This window comes from Diceros bicornis, chromosome 7 (assembly GCF_020826845.1).
Source record: "Diceros bicornis minor isolate mBicDic1 chromosome 7, mDicBic1.mat.cur, whole genome shotgun sequence".
Classification (NCBI taxonomy): domain Eukaryota; kingdom Metazoa; phylum Chordata; class Mammalia; order Perissodactyla; family Rhinocerotidae; genus Diceros; species Diceros bicornis.
The window spans coordinates 77,186,806-77,212,371 of record NC_080746.1 but is presented as its reverse complement, the minus strand read 5'-3'; the positions used below and the strand labels follow the sequence as shown (position 1 = coordinate 77,212,371).

Here is a 25,566-nt window from a genome sequence, read left to right as displayed (position 1 = left end):
GGACCCGACAGGAGCCGGCTCTCGCGCCTGGCTCGCTGGCTCCCCGCCGGCCTCCCCGCCTCCGCCAAATCAAACAACTCCCCTGCGTCCGAGCGCCCGCGCCTCGCAGCGCGGAGGCCGCTGGGGCCGCGGCAGAGGGGGGTCGCGGCGGCGCGCTCCCCGCCCCTCGCCGGCCCGCGGGCCGCCCCGCGTGGCCCCCGGCGCTTCAATGGGCCGGTTCGCCCCGGGGGGCGGGGGGGGAGGGGCAGAGCTGGCTGGAAGGAGGAGGTACTTAACTCTTTCGGGGAGGGCGCGGGTAGGCGGGGCAGCCTTAGGCACAGATGGAGGGGTGTGATGGGGGGCTGCGGGAGCGCAGTCTGTGGCTCCCCGGGGCCTCGCGCGTCCTTAGCCCAGACACAGCCCGCGCCTCTCCCCGCGCGTGCTCAGCTCCGTCTGCATTTTCTTTTTGCACGAACTCACCCAAGTTGTCTGCAGTAGTCACGCCGGACCGCCTCCCCCCGCAGCAGCTGGAATTGTGACTGTGGCATGGATGCACCGTCGCCTCCACCTCCACGCCCCACACACCCTCACCCTGCCCCAGCCCACACGCCGCTCCCCCAGCAACCTTTATTTCCTGATACGTGAAGCACAGGACTCGAGTGTTTTCAAACACACCTGGCTGCTGCCACAGAAAGGACATCCGTGGCCCTCAAGGGAGGAGGAAGGGGCAGGCGACGACAGGGGAGGCGGACAGGGGAAGAGGCTGTGTGGCCTTTGTTTCCTCTTCTGCCTCCCCCACCTGTCACAGGCTCTTTCTAGCGGCCTGCCCCCTTCACCCTGTGCTTTCCTCTGAGAGTCTGGGGGGCTGGGCAGCTCCTCACCTTCCTTCCCAACCTTTGGCCTGGGTGCAGCATCCCCTAATCTGGCAGTGACCCTCCAGGGGACGTTCAGTATCCTGTAAAGGCTCAGGATTCCTTCAGCTCCCCAAGGCAAGATGGTACTGACCACCCAGACCTCGGGGCTGTATCTGATTTGGGTTGCAGTGACATCTTGGGAGGGAAACCCTGTCTCCCCACTGCTGACAGAGAGCTATGATGACAACTCACGGAATTGCCTTATTACACATTCATTTCAGTAGTCAAAACTGTTGAAAATGAGAAGAGGTGATAAAATTAGTCCTAATTTTTTAAAAATAATCTTTAAAACATGCCAATTAGATCAAAATGTTGCCCTACCTAAACTTTTCAGGATTTGGTTTCCCTTCATAGTTGAAAAATCCCAACACTTTTCCCTGGCCTAAAACTTCATCTCTCACCCTCCCCCCTGTCTACTGTGCTCCAGCACACTGGCTTCTTTCTTATTATGCTCAAGCACATCGAAATCTTTCCCACCTCAGGACCCTTGCACCTGACAGTCCCTCTCCCTGGATCACTGCTCCCCCTAGACCTGCCCATGGTCTCATTTTAATGTGACCTCCTTGGAAGGACTTTTGGCTTTTAATGTAGTGACCTTCTTCCCACACTCTTCTATCCCATTCCTTCCTTGTTCTGCTCACTGTGTGAACTTAGCTAACTTGTATTCTTGTTTATTTTCTGCCTCATCCCATTAGGCTATAAACTCCACAAAAGCAGGGACTTTGTCTGTTGTTCCCCCACGGTGTCCCCGAGTGCCTGGAACAGTGTGTAGTCCATAGTGGGAGCTCAGAAAATATTTCCCAGATGAAAGAATGAAAGCCTGTTGACAATGTCCTACTTGGAGTTCACGCGGCTTCCTCTGCATCGAGGACTGAGCCAGACCCAGGCCGCACATCCTGCCTGGGGCCCTGACCTAGACTGAGCGACTGCGAGAGACCCTTTTATGTCCACCTCCACAACGTATTTCTGGAAAATGAAACCCAGGCACTGATATTTGCCGCCTCAAGGGAAGGGGAACATCCTAGCGGAACATGGAAAGGGAACAGCATATGTCATTTGAAAAAGCATATTCCATATTAAATTATCTTATGTGTTTGCAAAACAGATTCTAAAATCACTTTTTTTTTTTTTTTAATAAAACTGACAAAGTCTTATTGGCCAGGAGAACAAAACACAAGCTCTCTATTGCAGCTGTTTTAAGTTGGGGTCCTTGGAGCTGGGGGAGCATGTGGAGTCCAGAAACCTTCTGGTCCTGTGAAAATGCTGTGAGACTGGGTATTTGTACATTTTCCGGGGAAGCAGCTATTGGTTTATCACATTCTCTAGAAGACTCAAAACGTTAAAAACTACACATCTCCAGGAAGTCACAGAAGGAGATATTAGTTCCCAATCAAAATGTTTCCCAGTCCAAGATGGAAAACACCACTCATGGTGCAAGGAGGAATGGGGGTGCGGGAAAGCTAGGGAGGGAATAACGCCTGTGGCCTTGCCTTTCAAACCTCAGAGCCTTCAGACCGCAGGTGTGCCAGCTCATTTAGCAAACACTCCTTGAGCATCTACCATGGGGCATTTACCCGGCTCTGCGCTCGGTACTGAGAATCAGAGAGGAGTCCCTCTCTGACGGGTGCCCCTACCATGTATACACAGTCTAGTAGAAGATGGACAACAGCTGCAAGGTAAGGTGACAGGTGCTAAAAAAGAGGGCTGTACCATGTACAGCTGGGCCATAAAGAAAAAAGCTGTGAACAAGACTGGGAAGCCTGGAAGAGCGTCACCGAGACACTGACCTGCATCAGGCAGGATAAAGGCAGGTTGGACAAGAGGAGGAACGCATCCCAGGAAGGTGGGCTAGCACGTGCAAGGGCGTGGAGACGGGAAAAAGCAGAGCCGGTTTTGTGTGGTCTGAATATGGAGATCAAGTGGCAGGAAATGGGTGATTTGCTAGGCTAGGGCGGGCTAGGTCCCTGCAAAGGAGATTCTACCCTTCATTCTTATAAACCAGGGGAGCGATTTGACTGAGTTTCCATTTTAGGTGGACCTCTCTAGTAATAGCAAGAGGACAGCTTTGAAAAGGTGGAGGCTGGAGGGCGGGACACCAGTTGAGAGGCTGTTGGAGTGATGCAGGGGACAGAGAATGAGGAGCTGAGTGAGGTGAGGTGTATGGAAAAGGAGACTGACGTCACCAGCGATCCACTGATGCAACGGGCGGCCCCAAGAGGTAATGGCGTGAGTTTACCCAGGCAGGTGTCAGGACCCTGCAGATTTTCAGAGGAAGAAGTGGCTCCTTAAAACCTCCTACACCTTGGAGAACAATTTCTCATTCACCACGCTGCCTCCCTCTCTTTCTTCTCCTTCCTCCCAGTTCTGTAATCTTCCACCAAGGCCTTTGATGTGAATGAAGGGAAAGAGATCAGCCTGTGTTGACCACATGGGACAAGGCTGGTGGAAACAATGCTTATGAAGGTCTGCCCTGAAGTGTGGTCTGGCTCCTTCCAGCTGTTGGCCTCTTTTTCAGCTCATGGCCTCCGGACCCATCCTCTAGGCCTGACAATTCAGCCTGACACTTGTAGGCAGTGACACTCCCCACCCCCAGCTTAGCCCGGCTTCATGAGCGTGACCTCTGTTGTACTCTCACGGTAGCCACAGGGAGAGTCCTAGGTCCTAGTGTTGTGCAACCCCTGGTGGTGGTGACCCTCTAAAGGCTGGATCTGCCCTTTGCTGACAGTGTCCTCCGTTCCAGACCTTTCCATCCCCAGCATCCGAGAGGTCTGTCCCACGTCGCCCAGCACTCGCTCATTCCCATGTCTGTCTTCTCTGCTCCTCTGCTTCTCTGAATTTTCAGCACTTGCTCAGCTACGGGAGGCACATGATAATTATCTCCTGAATGAAGAGAGGGGAGATTCAGGCCAGAAAGCAGGGTTTGAGGCCTGACATCCCAAAGACCTGCTCATCCACGGACCTCCTTTCCCTCACCCATAAACTGATATCTGTAAAGTTCCTTCTCACTCCTAAATTCTGCAGTCCAGCCCGTCTGATAAACTAATTTGTGTCCAGATGTTAATGGCTTAATGTGTTTCCCAGATAACATATTTCAGTTTAACAGGGGTCTTCCACTCTTAAAGCCAAAGCAGTGACTAATGGGGAAAAGTTCAGACACTGTGGGGGCCGTCCCGGGGAACGTCAGACAAAATGGGCTCTTCTCAACTGTGCCAAATATGGGCTGATGCGTTTCCACCCACACGTGAGGCTGATGGTGGGGGAATGTCAGCCTTTACATGGTATAAGGATGACAGAGGAAAGACCAGAAGCAGTGTGCCACCCAGAGGGAGGGAAGAAGCTAGATAGCTTGACATAAGGAGTCCATTATTTTTGCCCCAAATACCTTGGCTCGCACAGTAAAATACCACAGAAGCATTTAGCATCATGTGTCAAATGAAATCCTAGCCATCTTAGCAGCTATTTATTAAGCATGGCACAGGGCACCTTTCACTTACTCATCATTTACTCACTGCAATGCTAAGAAAGGTCATTTTCCCCATTTTGCAGATAAAAGCTCAGAGAGGGAGACTGATTGACTCTGTTTAACCAGCTCAGAAGGCACGAAACAGGGGCATCACTCAGACCTGTCTGCCTGCCCCCTGTCTCTGCAGTGTCTGTGTGATTGTCAAGATCCATACAGGAACGAAATCCCAGAAATGCCATCCCTGGGCTAACGAAGACAACCTGTGAGCAGACATTTTTGCAAGTGGCTTTAAGACTTATTTTAAGTCTCCTTCCCACTCTGGGGGGGTCCAGAGATCTTGCATATGGAGGAAGATGTATAAAAACTGAAATAAAGGGCTCATGGAAGTACACAGCTGGCAGGCTTTTCAGGACTTGAGAGTCAAATTTAAGAAAAGCACTAATCCTTCCTGGGGAAGAAAGGACTCTTGTGGAAAGCCGGCGACAAGGGGGCCTGAGCACAGGAGGCGCCATCTCCCTTCCACCAGCCTCAGAGGGGAGTGAGCCCCCTGCCAGAAGGTCAGCCCGGGAACACTGGGGTCTGCAGGGGGTCCAAGGCGATTGGAGGGTTTGAAAGTAAGATGTATGGCTTTCAGGAGGGCAGACACAATGTGACCCTGACAAGCCCACAAATGAATGAATATGCCCCTAGAGAGGACTGGGCTGGGCTGGGCTAGCAAAGAATTTCTCTGCCCCCCTCCACCCCGTTTTTTCTCTTGAGATAAAGAATTATGTAAAGGCATCTCCTCAGTGCACACACTAAATGCCACTGCCTTTAATGTGTTCCCTGAATAGGGTTTAATTTGTCACTTCCTGCCTCCCCACACAATTCACTTTCTTCCTTCCAGTGAGGAGGGTCAGGTGGTAGTAGAGAATTTCTGGGTGGAGCAGTGTCTCCCCTCGCCCCTCCCAGTGTCCCTGTGGGCGGCCCACTCTCCTGGACTAGGCCATGCACGGTCACCCCTCCATGCCTTTGCCCAGGCTGTGCCCTCAGCATGGAAGTGCTTTTCCTTCTGTTCTCTGCCAAATGATACTGTGTTGATCTTTCAGGACCCAGAGCAAAATTAACTTTGTTGGTGAACTTCTCTTAGATCCCTCCACCCATCAGAACTATCTATACCCTCCTCTGTAGTCCCCAGTACTTCGTTTCTATCTTCCAGACAGCCTTTATAATAGTCCATCTCCTCTTGTAGTTGGCTGTGGACACATCTCATTTGCTGTTACGGGTGCTAGTATTGATGTTCATATTATTACCAATGGATTATAAATTGCTTAGGAACAGGTGCTCTATCTTATCCATTTTTGTACAGATAGAATAGTGCTTGGTTATCATTGGTATTATTAAGCAGAATTAATATATTCAGAAAGTCAGGACCGTAGGGGGTTTAAAGTTCATCCAGTCCCCCCTCCAATTTTCCAGAAGAATCTGGGTCCCCTGTACAGAGCTCCTTCTACTGTAGCGTGCAAAATATACTGAAAATAAACCCAACAGAATTGGGTGGCTGGAAACACTGGACATGATGGCATCTTGAGCAGGCCTCAAGAAGAGACCAAGTCCGCGGTGACCTCCCTAGACTACAGTTTCACTTGTTTGCTGGCAATCTGGATACTTGACATTTCCTTTTAAATATCACTAGATGGAGAGCTTTTGGAGAGCGATGATTATGTCTTATTTCTCTCTATAACCCCCAAACACTGCCAAACAGGAGCTTCAGATAAAAAATAAGTTTCGGGATGAATGAACAAAGAATTAAAGAATAACTAAAGCTCTGGGGTGAGAGGTTTTTGACTTGTACAAAGTAGCCAGACTGGTCCCAAGCAACCCAGGACACATCCTGAAGGAGGCACGCTGTCCCTCAAGTCCCAGGGTTGCCAGGTGCCCCTGGTATTTATTTGTTCTATTCAACATCCCGGGCCTAGGGTCTCCTCCTCCAGCCCCCTCAACCTCCCACCACCTCAATGAGGCAGATAAGGGTTGAAATTGTGCAATCTTTGGGTGACCTCTGATCCCACTTTGAAAGGCCTCCATGCTGCCAGCCCTCCTCCCCCCTCCTCCTCCCACCCTCCAAGGAGCTGCACCTTCGGCTCTGACCCCAGGGACGTGTCAGGGTGTGGGGACCTGAAGACGTTTTTGGAAGTGGCTTAGGCTAGGGGTTCACGTAAGGTGAAATAAAACTGTTTAAGGCAAAAAAAAAAAAAAAGTAAAAAAAAATTCTGCCAAAGAACTGTGGGCACAGAAATATAGACAGCTACTGTGGAAGCACTTAAAAAAGTTAAACGGTTTCTAATTTGTGTCCTCTGTTCTGGTTTTGTGTCTGAATGATTCAGAGAAACAGCTTGGAAGGGAGTTCCCTCTAACTCTCCTTGGGTTGCGCTGGTTTGTTTTGTTTTGGGTGATTGTGGTTCGCTGGGGGCGAAGGTGGTGTGGTTTGGTTTATTTGATTTTCCCTGTGGGATCAGCCCTTTCATTCAGGGCCAGTTCTGGTCACCCGGAATTAAGGCTAGCCATATCAAAGGCAGCGTCTTTCCCGAGGGGCTGTGGTCTACACTTCCCAGGAACCGTTGAGGAAGCAAGAGCTTCCTAAGAAACTTGGGTCATAGAGAACGCTGTCGCTTTTCATTGAAAATTTACATGATTGAGCCATTAAGGGAACACAGATACCCTCGAACCAGGCTAAAAATTATTCCCCAATTGGGGCTTCACAGCCTTTTCCTTTGGAACAAAAGCCTAACTTTTGTTAGGCATCCTGATGTTACGGAAGATTGCTTGTACACACCTGCACATGCAAGCACACATATACACACCCAGCAGTGTGCACAGTCCACTCTGAGGGCCTCCTCCTTCCCCCAGCCCAGTAGAGGGTGTCTGTGACGAGTGCCCCTGCGGGGAGAGTCGGGGCTGGCACGGTGGGTCCGGGACACAGGGCACGAGATGAGGGTCAACAGGAGGAAACAGATGTCTGAGATGCTGAGTCAACAGAGGACAACTCGGGAAATCCCAGAATGAGGATGCCATTGTTTAGCAAAGGAAAACTCCCGGCACTGCTAATGACTTGCTTTTGGCTTCTGTGCAGCCCCTGAGATTACACTGGTCATTACTGCTGCCACTGATCAGACAGCCTCGGCAGTGCTGCACATTTCTCAGATCCTGGAGCAGCACTAGTAGAGAGGTTCTCCCGAGCCAGCCCCCTCCCACAGCTTCCTCCCTGGGCATGCCCCAGTCAAGGACATAAGGAACTCATGACGACCTGGTTTTATGTTTGTCAAAGCACTTTCCCCTCAGCGACCCACGTGGTTATTCTTAGAACCTTTCTGTGAACTGTAAGCTGGATGGCATATTTTCTGAGGAGGACACTGAGGCATAGAGAGGTTAAGTGAGCTGTCCAAAGTTGCACAGTTGCTTAATGAGAGGGCCAAGCTAGGTCTTAGACCTATTTGCTCCTATCTAAATACCTCACCACGGGTTCTCAAGACAAGTGGAGTTTACATAATATTAGCAAAAGCAATAGCAGCAACAATAACTCATACTTTCATAAATAAATCCCCTATGTGCCAAGAACCATTCTGAGAAGTTTGCATGTAATATCTCATTGAATCATCATAGTAACCTTATGATGTGGGTTTGAAAATTACATTTTACAGAGGGGAAAACAGGCACAGAAAAGTTAAATCCCTTGCCCAAGGTCACAGACATCGCTTGCATTTAAACTCTGTTTAGCTGCAGAATCTACCTTCTGAACCTGTGCTGTTCTCTCTCTCTGGGTGGTGACATAGTAATCATAATGTGAGCCTAAGATCAATAAATAATATAGATGTACTCCACTGAAAGAGTTTGACAAACTGTAGATGCCATTCCCATTTAGTAGAGGGTTTTTGCTAGTTTTTTGTTTGGTTTGGTTTTAATGATTGCTGCTACTACAACTAAATTCCATCAAATGTACCAAATTCTTTCTCAGGTCATGCAGTTATAGACGGTGTTTAAATAGCTCCATGACCTGGGGCAACCTCTCCACACCTCAGCCTCCTCTTCTGTAAAATGGGCATGATCAGACTTTCCTCTCACGGTTGTTTTGAAAATCACGTGAGATACTACATATGAAGGCACCTGGGAAACTGTAAATTCCTAGAACTAGTTTCCCAAAATGAATGGATGGGAAACAAAGTTCAGCATCTTCAACAACCTTACGTCTGTGTCTTAATGGTAGGACTTCTGGGAAGCTGAAACATACTAGTGAGCATCCAGGAGCTCTAAACAGGAAATTGGAAATGGAGTACTTCCCAAATTTATTTGACTACAGAACCCTTTGGGTGGAGCATTTCTCAAACTACTACCCCAAGGAACCCACTTCAGGGTACATCTCCCACGAGGTAGAACCTGGCGTGTATTTTCCCAGAGGGTCCCGCTCTTCAGCAACGTTCAGAGAGTCCGAGGCCATCTGAAGTCATTCCTAGATTTTCTCACTTAATTTTAAGACTCTGCAGCAGGAGACTTAAGCCTGTCCTTCTCTCATTATAATTGTCAGTCCAGGACCACAGGATGTGTGTGGTGACACAGAGGGCCCTGGAGCTCCAATAGAAATGTGACAAGAGACCTCAGGTGACCCCACTCCTTGTGTCCTACACGCAGTCTGCCTCCTATCAGGCAGGCTCCTGCAGAGTCACACCAACAACCAGTCACTCAGAATGCACGGCTGGCCCCTCACACAAAACCGAGATTTGAAAGATGGCCCTCCTAATGATGAGTCCCCACCCTTCCAGCACATAGCAGGTGGGTAAGGATCAACAATGGGATTGGCCCCACACATGGGGCACAACTGGAGGAGAATGTGCACCCTTCTCTGCCCTGACACCACTGTCCTGTGGAAGTGGACACGAGATGTCTGAAATACCTATCATTTTATTCTGATAATAAAAACTGCTAACATTTATTGAGTATTTGCATACTTAGCACATCCCAGACACGTCTAAGCTGCTTGTATAAATTACCATCCTCAATCCTCACAGTAACCCTTTGAAAGTGGTACCATTACCTTTTAGCCGAACGGGTAACGGAAGCACAGAGGCATTAGGTAAATTGCTAATCATCACACAGCTCATAAATGATGTAGCAGGGATTCCTACACAGGTTTGTCTGAATGCACAGCCTTCAACCTAAGGTCATAGGCCTGATAGGTCTTCTAGAGCAGCAGTTCTCAAAGTGTGATCCGCAGACCAACAGCATCAGCAATACCTGGGAACTTGTTAGAGATGCAAATTCTCAGACATCACCCCAGACCTACTCAATGAGAGACTCTGGTGGGACCCAGCAGTCTGTGTTTTTACAAGCACTGCAGTTCATTCTGATGCCCACTGAAGATTGAGAACCACTGCTCCAGGGGCAAGGGCTTTGTACTCAGGTTGTGGCATCATGTTACCTGAGAAAGGTAACACAGCCAGCCCCAGAACGAGTCATCCGGCCCATTATCCAGGAGTGTCACCCAGCAACAAGCAGAGCACAGAAGGGCAGGGGGTGGGGCTAGTGGTTATTCTGGGAAGGAAGTAATAGTGAGGTCTGGTAGTCCCTGGGCACTAGGGCCAAGACTGAACAGAGAGAGACACCTGAGGCCCAGCATGGGGGCAGGGAAAGGCCAGCCCAGGTCTGCACTGACTATGCTGGCCCTCTCCAGTCCATTCCACCTCATTTCCCCTCTTCGCTCTTCACATGACCATAGACTCTCAGGGCTGTGCAGGCCTTAACGATCCCGGAGTTCTCTTCCTCCCAGCGCATATGCCTCACCTCAGCAAGGCCCCAGCCAAGAGGGCCTCCTGCCTCTGCTTGAGCCCCTGCAGTGATGGAGAGCTCACTGCCCCCAGGGCAGTTCTTTTCCCTTCTGGAAGCCTCTCCCTGTACGCTGTGCTTCCTTCTGTGTGATTTCTGCGCGTTTCCTTACACTGTTCCCTGCCATTCCTTCCTCCACCCCATGGAGGCCTCACCAAATGAGCCTGCCTCGGGGCAGCCCTTCAGATATCTGAAGTGTCGGGCTTCCCGGGTCTTCTCCTGTCCAGGCCGAAGGCCATGGTTCTTTCAGCAATTCCTCTTCTACCTGTTTTCACGTCCTTTCGTCAACCTGGTCCATCTGAAAAGGCTCCTGAGGTATTCTCAGAGAGGGGCACCCAGAAGCCCTTATCTACTACTTTCTGTTGCCAAACTCATCAACCTCCACTTAAGGGAATACTATTAGGCCAGCCAAGCAGACAGCCCTGGGCAGCCGGCCTGGCCCTGCTGTCCTGATGAAGGAGGGTCTGCAGGGAGGGAGTGCTGACTGCTTTTCCTTCTCTTCTTCCTGATGAGGACATGGAAAACAACCGCCTGCCCTTCAGAGATTGCCTCCCTGCCTCTGCTTTCTCAAGAAGATGTTTTTCCTCTTAAGACCCACTCAACATGTGGCGAGGGAGGCCCATCCTGGACGGAGATGTTCCACCACACGTGCCCGCTCTCCACAACCTGGAGGATCCTTGCTCCCTGGCATCTCTCCCTGTCTCCCAGGACTGGTGGGATCCGCTATCCCCGCTGGAACCCTTGGCTCTTGGAGTTGGTAAACATCAGGCTGTGTCGAGGGCCCGCAGCCCCTCTGCAGTTGGCAGGGACTGAACCTGTCTGCAGGGAAGAAATATTGATGAGTCTGTTTTCACTGGACGGACTTGTGGTCATCTTCCCTGAGGAAGCCAAGGGGGCTGGGCTGGGAGCCTGGAGATCTGGGCAACAGGCCTTCAAGGTCCCAGAGCGTCCTCCAGAGACAAACTGCCGGAATTCAGATTCGGGTCCACCCTGGCTGGCTGTGTGACCTGGGCTAGTCACTTGACTTCTTTGTACTCATCTGCTCATGGGGATTATACTAGTGTCTCTCTTGAGGTTGCTGTGAGGACCATGTGAGACATGCGTGTGAACTCTGGGCCCATGCCTAGCACACAGCAGTGCTCACTGGATGTTTATTGCTCCTATTGGTACTACTGTTTTATTAAACTTGATAAGGGATTATTCATGACTAGAGCCTTTTTAACTTTGCAAAGACTTTATTCTCTTGTGTGATCCTAATAACTCAAGAGATGACTATGTCAAGATTTACCATTACCATTGTAGAAAGGAAAACACTGAAGCTCAGAAAGGTCAAGTGACCTGTCCAAGGTCACAGGGCAGACCCGTCGTCAGATTCCAGACTGTCTGACCCCTGCCCTGGGCTCCTGAGGCCTGGCTGTGGTGGACAGTTTGATTTGTACTATCATTGCATTTTCCCTCATGTTATACAGCTGTCTTATTTTCTAAAATCAAGAGCTTGCCTCGTGATCTTGGACACAAAATTCCCCACTCTGGACAGTGTACAGGCTCCTCTGTCCTGCATCCCCCAGTTTCTATCCTGAAGGACGTCCAAGGAAGAGACTCCTGGATCTTTTCACTCCCTGACCTGGCTCCTGGGCCAGAGCTGGTCCAGTCCCTGCCTGGTGTCTGAGTCAGTTTACAGCCGGGCTCACTGCCCAATCCAAGGCTCATCATCTGTCCCTGAGCCAGAACTCCAGGGTGTACGGTACCAAGTCCTCCCGGAATCCTCCACAGGGCCGCCCCACGTGGCCCACCACTCGACTAGCCTCCCTCAGTGGCCCCAGGAAGGGCCTAGCCTCTCTTTCCAATGACCCAGAGCCAAGCCCATTTCTCCTGAGGCTTCTGGACTGGAGCAAGACAGCGGGGGTGGCAGGTACACCTGGCTGCTCCCCATGCACCCCTCTAGCTCGCCAATCACGAGGGGCCCCTAGGAGGAGATTCTGGGCGATCTGTGTCTAAGGCTAGGAGTTGCCATGTTCTATGCAGTGGCTCCAGACATACCAGATTTTTCCACCATGTCCCTCACAGGCCTGATAAGCACTATCCCTTCCATGTCTGCACTAACTGGTTTGCAGACCGGCTTGGCAGCATGTTCCTGGGAAGGACACTTTATCTCAGTGCTCTTCCTCTGGCTCCAAGAGATGCTTCTCTCCCTCCTTGAGAGACATCAGGCGTTGGCTCCGCTCAGCACTTATCGTCCAGGGATGCTCCAATGACATCAGCTTCCTGAGAGCTGGACAGTTCCCCTCACTTCAAAGCATAGCTTTGCACCCCCCTCCTCCCTCGCTCCTCTCCACCCCCATGTTCACACTCGGATCATCCTCAGACCCTGACAGCACATGGAACTGGGTTCTCACAGGCCTCGCTGTCACCGGGAGCACAGCCTGGCGCCTTCATCCGATTCCTCTTTGCTACACACAGCCAGCAGGGCTGAAGATTTCAAAGAGGGCCGCCTTGTTGCAAATGAGTGGTAGATCCAGGGGTTGGAAACCAGCTACAGGGCAGAATGGCTCTCACATTTATTAATTTATCTAACAAATAGTTTCTGAATGATCGCTAAGTGCCAGGCTCCATTCTGGGTGTTGGGGAGAGCAAGTGCCGAACACGACAGACAAAGCGGCTGGCAAGTTCTTACATTCTACAGCGGAGAACTGACAAATGAGTAAATGTATACTAAGTGCCACAAAAGAAGTATGGCCGCGGAGCGACAGTGTGCCTGAGCGGGGAGGGGGTGAGAGCTTTCGAGGGGCTGCTCGGAGAGGCTTCTCCAAGGAGGCACCTGCATTCAGAGACCTGAACAAAGGAAGGAAGTGAGCCACGCAGCAGACCTAGGAAAACAGTATTAGGGGCTGAGGAGACAGGAATGCACAGGCCCTGAGCAGAATGTGCTCGGTGTGTTCAAGGACGGTAAGATTGCCACTGAGGCCAGAGCAGAATGAGCAAGACGGAGGGGGAGAAGAAACGGGCTGGAGAGAAGGTCCAAGGCCAGCTGGCATAGAACAAGGGTCGGCAAACTCCGGCCCATGAGCTAAGAACAGTTACTACATTTTTAAGGGTTGGAAGGAGGAGGAGACAAAGATGGAGATAGAAATGGAGACAAAGATGAAGAAAAAGAAGGAGAAGATGATGACAATGTGACAGATTCCCATGCGGCCCACAAAACCTAAAATATTTATCTGGCCCTTTACAGAGGTTTGTTTATCCTATAATATAGAGGTCTGAAGCATAGTAGCCCATATGAGTATTTTTCCAGTATTATAGGGAGCCATGGTGGGGGCGGTTCTGAGCAAGAAAGTGGCACAGCTGGGGTGTGCTTGTTGGGGCTCACTCTGGCTCCTCCACGGGGAGGAGGTCTGGGGCAGCGCCAGGCGGTGAGCTGGAGCTGTCACACTCACACGGGAGTGAGAGGACGGTGGCTCTGTCTGGGATGGTGGCAGTGGCTGTGCTGAGAAGGGACTGATTTTGAGACATAGGAGCTGAGCTGTCAAACTGATTATGGGAAGTGACGGGAAGGGAGGAGAGAAGGACGACTTGTAGGTTTTTAGCTTGAACAAGTGCGTGAACATTGGTGCCGTTTACTGACACGCAGAAGACATCTCAGAGAAGTGGTTGGTGAGAGGGGTTTGAGAAATCAAAAGTTCTGGTTTGGCCGCCATAAGTTTGAGACGATGAGATCAAAGTGGAGACATTTAGATACACATCCGTGCAAAACGCACACACATAATGCACAGATGATGAAGTCGCTGACGCTATTTGTCAAAAGAATGTGTTGAAGACTTACTCTTACATGTGAGGTATTTGATATTCACTCTCACAACAATCTACAAGGAAACATTTCTCCATTTGTCTCTCCCATTTTACTGGAGAGAAAATTGGAGCTGAATAGGCTAAGCAGTTTTCCCATAATTCCATATGGAGTTGGATGGTGGTAGAGCCGGGGGGCAAAGCCAGGAGTCAAGGTCTGAACCCCAGGTCTCCTAAACTCAACAATGCATCCGTGTCTCCTCAGGAACGCACTGCCCTTTCCTGGTGCTTCTGCTGGGTCTTTTTATCTGGGCAGCATAGCAGACAAATTGAGTTCTACCGGTTTCTTGGAATTGATTCCACAGACCGGAGACAATAAAATGTTCTCGTTTTCCACTTCTGAATTTAGTAAAATTGAACAAACACCCTTTTATTACAATACTTTTTCTTATTCAGTACTTTTTAAATTGTGAAATACTTGCTTATTAACTAAAATAAAAAATATGGAAAAATAGAAAGGAGGGAAATTAACAATGCTCCTCACCCTTAAATACAGCCATGGTTGAACATTCTTGAACGTTTTAAAGGCTACCCTTTACCTGATGTATAGACAGCAACAATTAATTTCTTGGGTTCAGAACTATGGGCTCAGAAAGTGAAGAGGACCCCAAGGGAACCAATGAACTGTGTGGCAGAGGAGCCAGGTAATACTAAAAATGGCTGATATTTACTAAAACAACACACACTTGAGTATCAAGAATTGTGCTAAGGGCTTTAGCTGCATAACCCTATTTAATTCTCACACCCCATTTTACAGTTGAGGAAACTGAGGCTTTCATCACCCTCAAGCAGCAGAACTGAGACTGTAACCCAGGAGTGATGACCCCAAGCAGGACCCCCTCAGCCTCATGTCACTTTGTGCCTAGAGAACAATGATGGTCCACTGAAGGCTAGGAGGTGTTCAATGCATATTTCTTGAACAAATAAATCTAAACTGAGGAATCTGATAAATTCAGAACAAAATTAAAGAGAGGAAGACAGAGTGAACTGGGGTCACCCAGGAGAGACTAATTGGTTCATTCATTTAACAAATATTAATTAAGCACCCACTGCGTGGCAAGCCCTTGAGCTAGACACCGGGGACCGCGGTGAACATGACAGACTACAGTCCTGGCCTCGGGGTGCTGACATTTTAGTGGATGGATCACGGTGGGGAGATGCTCAGAGTGGCTTTCCCTGGGACCCTGGAGGTCTGCCTTATTTCACTCTGATGCTCATGGTCACCCTGTGCCAACCAACTTGTTCTAAAAAGTGAAGAACTTCAGGAATGGTAAAATCTAATTACAGAGCACTTCTAGTTTATTCTTTAGAGCAAACATTGTCTAACTTGTGCTTTCTTGTCATCTCCTATTAGCTTATTTCTGCTCAATTTCCAATCAGACCCGCTAACTGGAATGTTTAACCTGAGGCTCTGACACTTCAGGGGTGCCCGTGGATGGGAGGATATTATATGGATATACATTTTGCAGCGGGAGAAGGGGCACAGAGGGGAAGAAGGGTCCATTGCTTCTGTCAGATTTTCAAAGAGGTATGTAACTTTGAAAAAGTAAAAATCTATAGCTCTAATCTTTTTCCACTTCAGTGATATTTCCCATTGTCTGTGAATGTTGACTCTTTTTTCCTATAATGGTCTCTCATAGAGCTGAGACTGAGTGGCATTTGGGGTTAGCTCTCAGAAACTATGTGAGTACAGCATTGGTATTTTTCCAGGCACAGCATAAAACGGAGCTTAATTCATTCACTTCCACATTGACACAAGGGGGAATGTTCCAATTCCTCAGCTGCTGAGAAAGGCAATGTCCCCCACCAGGCTTCACACAACCCTCTTTCACTTGATTATTATTCGAGTCTCACCCCTGGCCCTGACTCCACACCGTGGGTCTACACCGTTTCCCTGAGTACACACAGTCTTTGACTCCTTTGAGCCAAAGAAAATAAGACTGTTCTGATAGTTGAAGGCAAGAACAGACTTCCTAAGCAGGTTGTTCATCTGCCAGAATTCCTGCTCACTATGCTTAGTCTTGAACTCCAGATATCAATCACCAACTCCATAGGGTAGAGAAATGGAACAGAAAATATAGACAGTCTCCTGTTATTTCATTTTGTTGAGAGCAAGTAGCACATTCAAGTGGAACATTTAAGATCCCAGGTCTCTGTGAGCATTTGTTCCTTCATTGCTTCAACAAATACATATCAAGTGTCTACTGTGCTCCCGACACTTGCTAAGTGCTGGGGACACGGTAATGAACAAGACAGTCATGGTCCCTGCCCTCCTGGAGCTTAGAGACTAGTACAGGATGGAGACATCACAAGTAAAACAAGTGTGCTGAGAGGTATGAAAAAAACGTGAAGTGCTCTTGGGAACATGTAACTAAGAGACCTTACGCAGTGTTGTAGTGTCAGAGAATGAGGAAGACGTCCCTGTGGAAGTGACAGCTACGCTGAGACCGAGTAGAAGCTACTGAGGCCAAGGAAAGCAGATTCGGAGCCACTGAGGATTGTGCAAACGCCTTGAGGCCAGAACTTGTACAGTATATTGGAGGACCTGGACCAAAGCCTGTGTAGCTAGAACATGGAAAGTGAAGCCACAAATGGCTAGAAACAAGGCTAGGGAAGAACTAGGGGATCTGCAGATAGGGGTTTATATGTCGCTGTGGGGACTGGGGTCCTTATCCTGCAGTGAGGACTCATGGAAAAGTACTGAGGAGGTGTGTGTGTGACATGATCAGACTTGAGATTTTCCAAGATCTTTCTGACCCCAGTGTGGAGAGTGGAGTAGAGATGGGCAGGATCACATGTGAGGAATCTGGTTCAGTAGACCAGGAGAGAAACGCTGGCGGCCTGGACCAGGGTGAAGGCGAGGGACATGAAGAGAAGTGGACTCCTCTAAAGAAAACAGGGAGCATGAACCAACAGAGCTTGAGGAGGGGCTGGATGTGGAGGTGAGGAGGAGGGCAGAATTAATCCTCTAATCAATCGTTTCTGCTTGTCCCCAAAGTTCTAGACACTCCTTCCTGCCCCACCCCCAAGAGATGGCTATTTGAGCAGCCACTCCGTTTGAGGTTCTAGCATGCCAGGTATAAAGCCGGAAGCAGCCACTAATTCATGAGGCTCCAGGGACACCTGTCATTGTTGGGTTCATTGAAGGAGACAAGGCTGTGCCCTCCTGGAGCCTTTGCATTGGTGACCCCCCTGCCTGGATCAGGCTCCCCCGGTCTTCACACGGTTGGTGCTTCCATTCTAAAGCTGCTTCCTCAGAGTAGCCTTCCCTGAGCCCCTCATCTGACGTCGCCCCCAGCAGCTCTTGAACACATCGCCCACTTTACTTTCTTCACAGCACTTGCCGGTCTTTGAAATAAACTTATGAATGCATTTGTTGACTTGTGCTTTGTCTGTGTCTCCCCACAAGAAGGTCAATTCCATGACAACAGAATCTTTGCAATTCTTGTTTCACGGTGCCTGGCACGCAGGAGGTGATCAATAGAATAAGGAACGAATAAATGACTTGCCAAAGACCAAAGGCTCCCCCGACTGCCCTCTCCTCAGCAATCTGGACATCCACACCAGCCTGGGCCCTGGACCTTGGCCTAGACTGAGCAGCCCCTGTGCTCAGACCCCCCACCAGCCCTTCAGACCTACTCTGGCCTCCATCTGAACACAGGGCTCAGGTGAGCAACAGTCTTCCAAGAAACAGTATTCCCACAAGGATTTCCTCTTCTTTACTCCCCAAAGCAGAAGAACCAACAGCACTGGTATTTTTCCAAACTCCACAACTTGGGGCCGAAGCAGACTCGATAGGATCTCGAGACAGAACTACTTATTCACGCACGTGCCTGGAAGAGCTCGCAAGCAAATACCGCCTGTGCTGCTGATTCATTACTGGTTTTTTTCCTAGTTTCCCCTATAGATCTCAGGGCCAAAGTCAACTGCATTTGTAGTTCATGACTGGTTCTTTTTAACCCAGGATATTGGACAGGATTTGGTTCTCTCAGCTAACTTCCTTCTTGGAAAGGGCTCTAGATTCTTCTTACTCTTCCCATTTTATCTTGAAAATTGGAAAATTGCTGTTTTCATAACATATAGGGGCTGCATTCTGCAGAGGGGAAAGAAACGGGACGTGGGGAGGCCCAGCCAGGCCTCTGCAGAGCGCACCAGAGGGACGTGTCGATGCTGAGTCATGGGTGGACGGTCCTTCTCGGAGCTGTGAGTCAATAGCTGTTGTGCATGGGTCTTCTGATCCCTTCCACGGGCCTGCAGTCTCCCCTCAACCCAGGAGGGAAGTGACTAATTACAGATGGCACCCTCCAATGATGATTTCAACTGAAACCATAACATGCTGCTGGTGGGATGAGATGAACTGTCATCTTCCAATCTACTGTATTGCCTGGGAGTTGAGTTGAGATGGGACAAAGGGCAAGGCCCTAGAACAGCTGGGTTAGGCTAGATGCCTCCTTCGCCTCAGAGACGCGTCTCCTCAGGCGCCTCCTCTGAGACGCCTCAGAGAAGCCATGCCTAGTCTCACTCACTGGCAGACGTGCTGGGGCTGCTCGTGAAATGAAATGAAGACACAACTCTGTTCTAAAACTCTAATTCGTACACTGGAACTCTCAATGGGGAATATTTTTTCTCTTAGAAATTGCCTTTCAGGTAATAGAGGAAAATGATAAAATTTTTGGGAGGGATTAATAAAAATCAACTTTGAGGGATGTCATGGAGGCCTAAGCTCAAGAAAATAGCAGCACCATTTGTAGACCATCTTGCCATCACTGAGCATTTTCATCTGCTCTCCATCACTGCTCATCTGCATCTTTGGCATCTGCACCCCCAAATGGTAACAGCAGCAACCATTTATTCAACACTCACTATGTGATAAGCACTTTGCATGTTGTTTTATTCAGTTCACACAGAAACTCGATTAGGTGGGTAACCATTGTTATCCTGATTTTATAAATCAGGAAGCTGAGAAATCAGAGACATTGAGTAACTTGCCCAAGATCCTATAACTAGTAAGTACCAGACGTGGGAACCAACCACTTACCTGACACCAGAAGCCCTGCGCTGCGGCCACCTATCTTCAATCAGAGTCAGTTTACTCTGTTTACTAAGCCAGGACAAGCGTACTTGTTTGGTTTTTGTCTTCTTCCCCAGAAAGACCTTCACCAACCATTTTTCATAACCCTAAATTAAAATAACACCTGAGCCTTAGTCTCTTCTTGTGAGTGAGAGTGTTGGGCAAGATTGTCTCTCAAGTGTCTTCCAGGTCCAAAGTGCTATGGTTTCATTCTGATCAACCGCACAAAAGCTCTTCTTCTTTCAAGAGGGGAAAACATCTTATGAGGCTCTTTAGAACATCCATCAGCAATTCCCTGTAGACAGTGGGGTTCCAATGAGACCCCCAGAGGGAGTAATTAATCGCGATCAACAGTCCCCTGGGGCGTGTGGGAAGCTGGGCAGAAGCTGCTCTCCCTCCCTGGGGAGATCTTGGCTCCCACTTTGGCAGCCGGCTGGGTCTAGTCACGGGGTGATTACCAGCTGCACGTGAAAGCATGGAAGTGTGACGCCTAGCCCATGTGGGTGTGGAAAGAACCCCTAAGCCCCCATTTCTGCTGACTGTTGCCCTGCAGCAGAATAGGAGAGGGCTCGGGGAGCTCGGGGAGTGAGGAAGGTGGTGCAGGTCAGGGGAGCAGGAGGCTGCCCACCAGCCCGCCCTGCCCTGCCGGGTCAGGGCCTTTCCTTGGCCATCCATCATCTCTCACTGGACACACAGCCAATGACACAGCAGCACAATCGCCCCAGGAATCGGTGACAGTGGGAATGTGTCCATGCCTTGCACTGCCTCTTACAATAGTCACCCCACTTTTCCCCCCGGCCTCCTGCTCCCCTGACCCGCACCACCTTCCACACTCCCCGAGCTCCCCGTGCTCCAGCTCCCCCGGCCCCTCTCTGCTCCTCAGAGACCTCCGCTGTGCCCCCCACACACACACACAGCTGCCTCTTTTCCACCATTCGGGTCTCAGCTCCAGGAGCCCCTCCTCAGAGAGGTATCCCTGACCCTCCCGTCGCTCTGCCACCCCACCGCGCTTATTTTCCTCATCGCCCTCACCATGATTTCAAAGTATTTTGCTGATGTGTTTCATCGCCTGTCTCCCAGCACTAAAATACAAGTTCCATGAAGGCAGGAACCCCCCCTCTGGTTCACTGTGAGTCCCCAGTGCCTCGAATAGACTAGTAGGTGCTCGATAAACAGAGTGAACAAAAGACTTTAATCTTAGATGTCCTCATTTAGAAAGCGGAGGTGATAATACGTCACAAAACTACTATGAGGATTAGAGACAGTGTATTTTCAGGGTTTGTCCAAGACCAGGTTCCAATAACAGGAAGTTTTTAAATTATTGTTATTGCCTTGATAGAGGTGGTACAAGACAGGGGCCTAAGCCCACAGGCTCCAGAGTCCGACTCTGGCCTTCACAACTAATCAGCTGTTTGACCTGCAGCAAATCACTGAGCTCCTCTAAGCCACAGTCACCTCAGTTGGAAAACATAACTAATAAGACTAACTTCTGGGGCATTTGTGCAGATTCTATAGACAATCCTTGACAAGTACTCAGAACAATCTCTAGCATATTCTGTACCCTCAGTAAATGTAAGCTCTGCCACACACAGGGCTACACATTTTCCACCACACCCTCCCATTACACACCACACAGCCTACAAAGCACTTTTACATAAATCCTCTCAGTTCCTGCTTCTGCAACTCTTTGAGGGCCAGGAATTACTCTATTTTGTACCCGAAAAAAGGGAGGCTCAGAGAGGTCAAGCAGCTTGCCAGAGATCACACAGCTAGCCAGAAGTGGAGGAGGAAAAGCCTCTGATTCGGGAATCCAAACTCTCTTCTTGTCACCACACTATGCCTGCTTCCCAGCCCAACCTAGAGCCCCAGAATCTGAGGACTTCACACTAGGCCCAGTATGGAGAGACCCTGCTGTGCTGCTGGACTATTTCTGTTCAAAATAAACAAAAGGCCTCTGCACACTCACTGAGGCCAACTGTGTCTCTCCCAGTCCGTTCCCTCGCAGGCCAGTCGAGGGTTTGGCAAAGCCACAAAGACAGATGGAGCCTGTGGCTTCTGCCCCTTGAGCAGGCCCAAAGTCCCAATGCTCTCCCCGCTTCAAAGCAACATCAAAATAGCCCAGCGTTTGCTGTGGTGGGTCAGAGCGGGGCCCTGAAGCCGTCACCCAGGGCTTTTTCAAGCATTTCCCGTGGCACGGTGTGTTTGCTGGGTCTTTCCTAGCAGCCCTCCCAGGCTGATCCCCCGCCCTGCCTCGGCCCCTGGCCCCTGTCCTCAAAGGTTTTCAGAGGTGGCCCGACCAGCCTTGGCAGCTCTTCCTGCACCAGGGACAATGCAAGAAAGGAACTCTGCACGAGGTCCGAGGAATCCAAGGGGCTGGGTGCAAATGACATGAGGCAGAAAAAAAACCTTGCTCACCAAAAAGAAACTGGCGCCCTGTTCCATCTTTTCAACTCCCAGCGGGAGCAGATTTGTTGTGACTAATGCATCACGCTTTAAACAGTTTCACGCGGCATACTGATCAGCCCAAGGCACAGCGGAGGCAAGTGCAAAGTTTCCCAAAGGAAGATAAGGCTGCCACTCTCTGAGAACGCTCACCTGCTGACAGAAGCCCACCCTGTTTAATTCCCTAACAAAGCAACAAGGCACAGGGGCTGTGGGGAGAAAGAAATCACACTGAACCGGCCCTCTCTGGGTACTGGTGTATTCTATGTTGGATCCTGTCATCCTCTGCCTGAAAAACCCTTTCTGATTGTCTCCTGCCCACAGTCCAATTTCTTGGCATCACCTTCCAGGATCTGCATGAACTGGTCCTATACTGGGTTGAATGGTGTGTCACCAAAAATTCATGTCCGCCTGCGACCTGAGAACGTGACCTTATTTGGAAATAGGGTCTTTGCAGCTGTAATTAGTTAAGATGAGTTCATACCGGATTAGGGTGAGCCCTAAATTCAATGACTAGTGTCCAAGGCCATTGAAGACACAGAGTCACATGGAGAGAAGGACGCCATGTGAAAATGAAGAGGAAGATTGGAGCGATGTGTCTACAGGCCAGGAATGCCAAGAATTACCAGCAACCACTAGAAACAAAGAGAGAGGCAGGGAGTAGAGTCTCCCTCAGACCTTCCAGAAGCAACCAACTCTGCTGAATTCTCTTTTTTTGGCTTTTTTTTCCAGAGGAAGACTGGCCCTGAGCTAACATCGTGCCCATCTTCCTCTACTTTATATGGGACGCCGCCACAGCATGGCGTGACAAGCGGTGCGTCAGTGCGCGCCTGGCATCCAAACTGGCGAACCCGGGGCCACCGCAGCTGAGTGCGCGCACTTAACCACTTGCGCCACCAGGCCAGCCCCTCTGCTGAATTCTTGATTCCAGACTCCTAGCCTCCAGAACTGGGAGAGAACACATTTCTATTGTTTTAAGCCACTTAGTTGTAGTATTGTTTTCATGGCGGCTGTAGGAACCTAACACAGGTCCCAATCTACATGTCTAGCCTTTCTCTCATTCAAGTCAGCCTCCTCATGCTCCATGTATGGGATGTGGCTATTATACATTAACAAAAAGTGACAGAGTTCAGGTCTCATCTCTGCCATTTTGGCTGCTGTGTCACTTTGGGCAAACCAATTCATTCTCTTATTTTCCATTGTCTAATCTCTAATAAAATGAAGAGAAGAGCTCTTGCAGGGCGTTGACTGAGAAAATATACATGTGACGAGAGAGACTCGATCAGCCACCAAAATGTCTCTTGGGGAAGGTATGCATTTGTTTGGAAAATAGAGCTAAATAAACCACTCACAGGAGGGTGGATCTCAAGGGCTAGGATCAAGAAGTGGAGGGGCCCTGTTGACTAACATGATGGATTGTAATGTATAAGTTGGGTGGTAAGGGTTGGCTGATAAACGGCGAGACATGTAAAGTTCACAGGGAAGAATCCAGGAGATAAAAAGGGCCAACAAGAGAGAGTGAGGGAAGGAGGGAGCGACACCCCTCCACACCCTGGTTGGCTAAGGAGAGATTTTGGGGAAAATAGAAATGTCTCATGGATACCTTCAGCGGCAGTGTACAAGTGTACAAGATAAGGAAGTATACAAGATAAGCTCATTCTCCCAACCTCCCCACAAAATATCCAGTAAAGTCTGAATTGGGTACCAACGTTTTTATGATCATGGATTCTTGAGGTTTCAACCTTAAGAGGTACCTCGTTTGGAGGCTGGGTTATCATGCGGGTGAAAATGGGGAGAGCCCACACCGACACAGGAGCAGGAGAAGCAGGGACTGGGGACATCGGGTTTACCCACACATGCAAGCAGCCGGCACATGGCCGGTACTCTGTAAATGTTATAAATAAGTGTTTGCTTAGCCTCAGTCCTTCCTAACCACACCTTACTCCTGCCTGAGCTTGGGATGACCTCTCCTTCCTCTACCACTCCTTCACCTATTTAAATCCCTCAAGAGCCAGCTGCCTCCCGCATGAAGCCTTCCCCCACCTCTCCAGCCAGAAAGGGACATCTTCCCTCCTCCCAACTTTGTGCAGGATGTGTTCCCATGTCACAGGTACTGTATTCTTTCTGGAGTTAGAATTAATCAATAAAAAAATAAGGCCAACACTCATGCTGAGGCAGATAAGATGAACTCAGAACAAAGAGGAAAACCCAGAAGGGAGTAGGGGAGGGGGAAAAATTGGGGCAAGAGGGAAGCTCAAATGGCCAACTTTTTTCACGGTCATTGTATCTGGGCTGGGCGAGAGGGACCGAGGGGAAAGGTGATCTCTCTCGCAGGCCCTTTTGTAAAGCTGAAATTCAAGCACTTCCCTGACTCCTGAGTGTCTTTCTGAAGCACAGTGAAAACAATCACTATGCTGGTGGCGTGGTTTCTCAGAGGCTCTCTATAGCCATGTGGGCAGGAATTCCCAAAACCTGCGCCTGCCAAGCTTTCTCCTGTCCTCCCTCAGAGCAAATAAACACATCCACCATGGCCTGAAGAGGGCATCAACCTCAAAGGTGGGGCAGGTGAAGTGCTCTGAGCCACCCACAAAGGGCTCTGTAGAGGAGCTCTCCATGGGCCAGGAACGAGGAAATAACTCCATTTACCCGCTCAGTGCGGAGGACAGGAGACAACCAGGGACCGGTTCCCCCCGCCCACTGCCCTTGGCAGCTGTCCTGGAGTGCAGGCTACTGGGCTGCCGGGAGCTGGAGATTCAGGAACAAAAAATACATTTTTGCTGTTCTCAAGGAGGTCCTCTTGGGGGTGGAGACGAAGGAGCAGGCAAGAGGAGTGCAGTGTGAGCTGTGCTGCTTGAGAGGAGCCCGTGGGGTTATGACAACCCAAAGCGGGGAACCTAAACCCAGGATTACTGCCTGGGCTGAGCTTCGAAGGATGAAGAGAAATTATGAGTTTTCTTAAAGTCCATGACTTACTACCATCACAAATACACACACAAGCTGTTGGATTCAATGTCATTTCAGAAATAAGGAAATGTCTGACTTGGAGGGGGGAAGAACCTATGATAATCAGGTGAAGAAGCTTGAGAGAGAGGTGGAAAAGGCTATCCAAGCAGAGGGCACAGAATATGCAAAGGCCCAGAGGTAAAATCATGGTCGCCATATAGGCACCATTCTAGTAAGCATATATGGAGGACTCAGTGATGTGGCTGCTATAACAGAACACCATAGACTGGGTGGCTTAAATAATAGACATTTATTTCTTGCAGTTCTGGAGGCTGGGTGCCAGCATGGTGGGGTTCTTGTTGAGGGCCCTCCTCCTGGTTCCTAGATGCCTGTCTTCTCGTTGTATCCTCACATGGTGGAGAAAGCGAGCTCTGGTCCTTTCATCTCCTCATAAGGACACTAATGCCATCATAGGGGCTCTACCCTCATGACCTCATCTAAACCTAATTACTTCCCAAAGGCCCCACCTCCTAATACCATCACAATGGGAATTAGGGCTTCAATGAATGAATTTGGGAGTAGAAACAAACATTCAGTCAACAGCATTGAGTCTGTAGCAACTGAAGTCAATGACTACGAGAACAATCCCTGTCTGTCCAAGAGGTACCAAGGAGAAATTCCATCAGTTTTGTCTGTGAAACTACAGAGTTAGAAACAACAGAACCGTCCAACAGATGGGAATGGGTTAAATAAATTATAGTACCTGCATACAACTAAATACTCCCCAGCTAATAAAAGTGACTGTGTATAAACATATTTAATCACATGGGAAGATGCCCATGATGTATTATGTTTTTTAAAATGTAGGTCAGAAAATACATAGATGTTAATTAGTAGGAAAAATGACTAAAATTAAACTGACCAAAATATTCACAACTCTTATCTCAGGGGTGAGATTACAAGTAATTTTTAATTATCATTTTACCCTGTCCATATATTCTAAATTTTCTACAATAAACACATAAGATTTTTGAAATAAGAAAGGAAGGTCTGTG

General features: G+C 49.3%; 1 protein-coding gene across 1 annotated transcript in view; it reads right to left on the bottom strand.

Annotated features, from left to right (window-relative positions):
* Positions 1-25,566, bottom strand: part of NAV2 (neuron navigator 2) — a 710,120-nt gene that overhangs the window by 310,882 nt on the left and 373,672 nt on the right. The window lies entirely within an intron of this gene.